A 6,298-nucleotide genomic window follows, 5' to 3' on the forward strand; every position below is an offset into this window, starting at 1 on the left:
AAGAAAGGACTGGCTTTGAAAGTAGTTTCCAGTGAAGAAAGTTCTTCTGATCTTGATAGTGATGATTTAGCACTTGTTGCTAAGAGATTTAAAAAGTTTTATAAAAAGAGTGGAAGGCCACAGAAAAAGTTTATTAAAAGGAACTTTCCACCTAAAAATAGCAACTTGCCTATGAAAGAACCTTATGAAGTGGTCTGTTATGAATGCAACAAGCCCGGACATATCAAGCCTAACTGTCCTAAACTGAAAAAGAAGTCAAAGAAAGAAAAGCTAAAGCAAGCATTCATAACCGCTTAGAGTGATTCAGATGATTCTAATTCTGAAAGCCAAAGTGACCAAGAAGAAACTGCAAATATCTATCTGATGGCCACTATCAATTCTGACTCGAAGGAAATCAGCACTCTGACTTCAACACAAAAAGTTGATGAAACAGATGCAACGGTACAAAAGCGTGAAGAAAGCAATGTAAGTATTTCTAAACCTGAATCAGAAAATGATCTTTTAGATACTTATAATAACCTTTACAATGAATTTGAAAAGCTTGTTAGAAAGCATAAAGTTCTAAAGAAAGATTTCAGAAAGTTAAAAATTGAATCTAATAATTTAAAAGATGCTTTTTATCAAGAAGTTACATGCAAAGATCTTATAATAGAGATCAAAGATCTTAAGAATTGTAATAATAGATTTTCTGAAAATCTGAAACACTTTGAAGAAAAATGTAAGAATCTGAATTCTGAAAATGAATCTTTAAAAACTGAGATTAGAATTCTAAAATCAATTTCAGAATCATTTTCTAAAGAAAAGACAAGTTCTAGCTATGATGGCATTTCTAAACAGAATCATGTTTTTAATAAGAAAAATGTTGTTTCTAATATTGTGACTTTAGAACATCAGAAATTTGAAAGTCTCAACAGAAAGAAAAATCATAGTAAGCTAAATACACCTATTACCACTAACCCTCCAGGACCCAATATGAGTTGGGTATCTAAATCTGCTTGATCTTTTTCAGGTGTGCCTAAGGAGTGAGCTGAAAACAGAAATGTGGTACATGGACAGTGCTTGCTCTAGGCATATGACTGGTGATAGAAAGAAATTCACCAGATTAGAAAAGAAAAAGGGAGGTACAGTAAGCTTTAGGGACAAAGCAAAAGGTAAAATTGTTGATATTGGTGTGGTAGGTTCTAATCCTTCAATAGAAGATGTATGCTTAGTAGAAGGATTACATTATAACTTGTTAAGTGTGAGTCAGATTTGTGATAAAAATAGAAGAGTGATCTTCGAACCCTCTTATTATGAAGTTCAGAACATGCATGATAACAAAACTTTATTTGTTGGAAAAAGGTTTGAAAATATATACCTATTAGATCTCTCTGATATGCATAACTTAGACATATGCTTAGTTTCTGTTGATAATTCTAGTTGGTTATGACATAGAAGACTTGGACATGCAAGCATGCACCTTATTTCTAAACTGTCTAAGAAAGATTTGGTTTGAGGTTTGCCAAAGTTGAAATTTGAAAAAGATCACATTTGTGATGCTTGTCAATTGGGCAAACAAGCCAGAACATCTGTCAAATCTAAAGGCATGGTTTCTTCTTCTAGACCTTTAGAATTACTACACCTTGATTTATTCGGACCTATTACTGCTTGTTATATTCTAAACAAGGCTTTGGTAAGATCTAAACTTAAAAAAACTCCATATGAGCTATACAAAGGTAGAAAACCAAATATTGGTTACTTTCATATTTTTGGGTGTAAATGCTTTATTCTAGATAACAAGAAAAATCATCTTGCTAAATTTGATGCTAAATCTTATGAAGGAATTTTTCTGGGATATTCTAGTAATAGTAAAGCATATAGGGTGTTTAATAAGAAAACTCTAGTTGTAGAAGAATCTATTCATGTTGTGTTTGATGAATCTGACTCTACTTCTAGAAGTTTAGAAAATGATGATGATGTAGATTCTAATCAAGAAAAGCAGAATGAACAATCAGAACAACTAGAACAGCCAGAAAATGAGCAGAACGTTGATAATCAGGCTCAACCAGAAGATGAAGATGAAGATCAGAATGCAACTGAAAGTCAAATGCCAAAGACAGAAAATGAAAATTCTCAATTACCAAAAGAATGGCAATTTCACAGGTATCATCCACAAGAGGACATCATGGATAATCCTTCAGAAAGGATGATGACTAAAGCTCAATATAAAAGATATTTTGGTAATGTTGCTTTCGTTTCTCAAATAGAACCTAAAAATTTAGAAGATGCTCAAAATGATGAAAATTGGATTCATGCTATGCAAGAAGAGCTAAATCAATTTTTGAGATAAACCAAGTTTGGAAACTTGTTTCTAAACCTAAAAACCATTCTGTTATTGGAACAAAATGGGTGTTTAGAAATAAGCTTGATGAACAAGGTAATGTTGTGAGAAGCTGTGAACCCCTCCCCGAAATATCATAGCATAGTGAATGCATATGACTAAAGGAAGAAATGCACGTGAATGTATGAGTCGCCACCTTGTTTAATTATTTTAGGGTAAACTAGGAAAAACCCTAAGTGACTCCAATTTTAATTAACCTAAGTCTAGGCTAATTATCCCAATGTTTAAGGCATGGTTTGCAAACCCGAGATGGATCCCGAGACTATGTCATGCTGATAAACTAACCATGAATGAATGCTTGGATGCTTTGCAAGGATAATGAAATAATTGGACCAACGAAAGATGTTCATGTGATTTCGACTTGCTGCTCAGGGTTAAATCCCAAATGTGCCTACGTACTTCCGTTTGAATGGAAGATCAAAGTCAACGTAGTTTGATAGGCCTTTTTTGAAGGGCTTTGAATGGGTATGCTTTATGCATGAGTGTGTGTATGCTTCGTGCATTTTGTTTAGGCATTTTGCCAAAGAATTGATTGATTTGATTCGGCGTTTGTTGCCAAAAAGAGTTGATTTAAGGCTTTTAGCCAAAAAGTTTGATTTAGGCAATTTGATTGCCAAAATGATTGATTTTAGGCGATTGTCGCCAAAATGATTGATTTTAAGGCTTTTAGCCAAAAAGAGTGATTTAGGCAATTTGATTGCCAAAATGATTGATTTTAGACGATTGTCGCCAAAATGATTGATTTTAAGGCTTTTAGCCAAAACTTTGATTTTAAGCGATTTGTCGCTAAAAAATGTGATTAATCTACTTATAGGCAATCTGTTTGCCACAAGTGATTAATTGATTTGCAATGTAGGCAATTTGATTGCCAAGAAAAAGAAACGTAGTTATTAATTAACTAGGCCTTTTAGCCAAAATTGATTTATTGAAACAATTTATTCACCAAAAGTGATTAATTCGCAATGTAGGCAATTTATTATCATGAAAAACGTGTTTAATGAAGGCCTTTTAGTCACAATTATTGATTAACTGGACTTAAGCCGAAAAAAAAATGTTCGAAATAAAGGCAATCATACCATAACTATTAATTAGCTAGGTATTTTAAGCCAAATATTGTCGGATCTAAGCTTTTGATACCACAATTATTAATTAACCGGGCATTTAGCTTGATCATGCTTTAATTGAGACGATTTAACTGTCGAAAACGATGACGTGAATGCATTTTATGCAGTTATAGATTTATTAGGAGTAGAAGAGAAGCATGCATGACGTGCTAAAATTAAATAGGCAGAGTTTTGATTTACATACCTGATTTAGTCGACGACCGCTTCTTAACTCCAGATTAAGCTCCTCGTTAAGGGAATCAATTTTAATTTAATTTTAAGTGACCAAGTATCACAACAATAAAATAAAACTAAAATTAAAAAATGCAAGAAAGCAGTAAAGAATCGCAAAGAGCGTAGGGAGAAGGAGCGTCCGTCAACACAGACTGAGTGCCTCAAAACGGAGCCCCAGAGCCGTTTTTTATAGGAAAAAAACGCAACCCCGGGCGCCCCTGCCCGCCTGGGCTGGGCGGGCATGTGTGCCTTTTCCCTTCTCTTTTCTTCTTTTTTCGTTCCGGAGGCTTTTTCGGGAGTTCTAGACCTCCAAAAAATATTCCGAGACCAGTTTCGCGATCCTCGCGACGTCCCGGACGTTTCAAGTACCATATTGGCATACTTTCGGTAAACTTCCAAAATGGCCTTCGGTCCGACCGGACTGCTTGCAATCCGGGAAAGCTGGCTCTTCGAGCCTCAAAATAAATGGGTATTCACAGGCGACTGCAGCCGCTGTCGCCGGCGGCTACCGCCGCCTTTAAGGGCGGCCGCCACCGCCGCGGCCGGGAAAACTGGCTTTTTGATCCTCAAAATTTAGGTATTCACAGTTGCCCCCCACCGGCAACCATAAAAAATGTTTTATGGGCATCGGTGGTTGTCTGAAAACCAAATTTTGTAGGCGAGAATCAGACGCGTCCAGAGGACCCGCCTTTTAGCCTTTTGATTAGGAATTTTTGGGCCTTAGGACCCAGAATGTGAATTTTTGGGCCTTAGAGGCCAAATTGAGAATTTTTGGGCCTTAGAGGTCAAATTGTGAATTTTTGGGCCTTAGGGGCCAAAATGTGAATTTTGGGCCTTAGGGGCCAAAATGTGAATTTTGGGCCTTAGGGGCCCAGATTGAGAATTTTCGGGCCTTAGGGGCCAAAATGTGAATTTTTGGGCCTCAGGGGCCCAGATGTGAACTTTTGGGCCTTAGGGGCCAAAATGTGAATTTTGGGCCTTAGGGGCCAAAATGTGAATTTTCGGGCCTTAGGGGCCAAATTGAGAATTTTCGGGCCTTAGGGGCCAAAATGTGAATTTTCGGCCTTAGGGGCCCAGACGTGAACTTTTGGGCCTTAGTGGCCAAAAGTCTCGGGATCCATCTCGAGTTTGTAGACCATGCTTTAACATTGGGTTAATTAATCTAGTAATTAGGTTAATTAAAATTGGAGTCAACTTAGGGTTTTTTCCTAGTTTACCCTAAAATAATTAAACAAGGTGGCGACTCACACATCACGTGCATTTCTTCCTTAGTCACATGCATCCATATGCCTATGATATTTCGGGGGAGGGGTTCACAGTTTGGCGACTTCACTGGGGACTATGTAATCTTTTTGCATAAAGAGGACTACAATTGCTGTGTAAACTAACCAGCCCTTCTTTAGGGTATTATTTTACTATGCTTTGTTTTGCAGGGTACCCTAACATGAATCGGGTATTCTTTCCTTAAGAATACTCAATAAGGAGAATTTGGACCTAATTGAATTCTATTTTAAATTATTTAAATTTGTCGATTTATTTGCACGAATTGAGAATCTTTTTCTCCATTGCATAAAAAATGAATTTCTTCTCCCTCTATTCAAACTTCTGAGTCTGGATAGCAAGTAGCGCTGATCGGCAGGTCTCATTGATTATGTCGACGGACAGCCAAAGCGTCCTCTCTGTTACCGCAAACCGCCCCTAATCCTTTTGGGGGTGGCCCATGAGTATGCGTACCGTTGGACCCACGCGAAACTCTTTGTTTCACATGTGGTTAGGTATATCCATACTCAAGGTTCAAGGGTCCCTTATAAGCCGATTCTCTATTTGAGTCATAGCCTATAGAACCTATCCCTTAGGACTGTATGCACCCAATGATGTGAAGTATATCATGAACAGATTATGTTGTGATGTTGTGCGCATTCACGCACTTCACAAAAAAAAAAAAAAAATTCCATTTCAAAGCTGGAAAATCACATTTTGGTCCCTGAGACCTGGAAAATTCACATTTTGGCCCCTAAGGCCTAAAAATTTCCAATTTGGCCACAGAGGCCCAAAAATTTTCAATTTGGCCACAGAGGCCCAAAAATTCATAATTTGGCCTCGAAGGCCCAAAAAATTCTCAATTTGGCCTCGAAGGCCCAAAAATTCTCAATTTGGCCCCTGAGGCCCAAAAGTTCACAATTTGGCCCCTAAGGCCCAGAAATTTTCAATTTGGCCCCTCAGGCCCAAAAATTTCCAATTTGGCCACAGAGGCCCAAAAATTCCCAATTTGGCCCCAAAGGCCCAAAAAATTCTCAATTTGGCCCCGAAGGCCCAAAAATTCTCAATTTGGCCCCTGAGGCCCAAAAATTTCCAATTTGGCCACAGAGGCCCAAAAATTCACAATTTGGCCCCGAAGGCCCAAAAAATTCTCAATTTAGCCCCGAAGGCCCAAAAATTCTCAATTTGGCCCCTGAGGCCCAAAAGTTCACAATTTGGCCCCTAAAGCCCAAAAATTCTCAATTTGGCCCCAAAGGCCCTAAAATTCCCATTTTGGCCCCTAAGGCCCAAAAATTCACATTTTGGCCCCTAAGGCCTAAAA

Source organism: Jatropha curcas, chromosome 5, assembly GCF_041381405.1.
Source record: "Jatropha curcas cultivar XTBG-Jc1 chromosome 5, XTBG_Jcur_1.0, whole genome shotgun sequence".
In the NCBI taxonomy this organism is placed as follows: Eukaryota; Viridiplantae; Streptophyta; class Magnoliopsida; order Malpighiales; family Euphorbiaceae; genus Jatropha; species Jatropha curcas.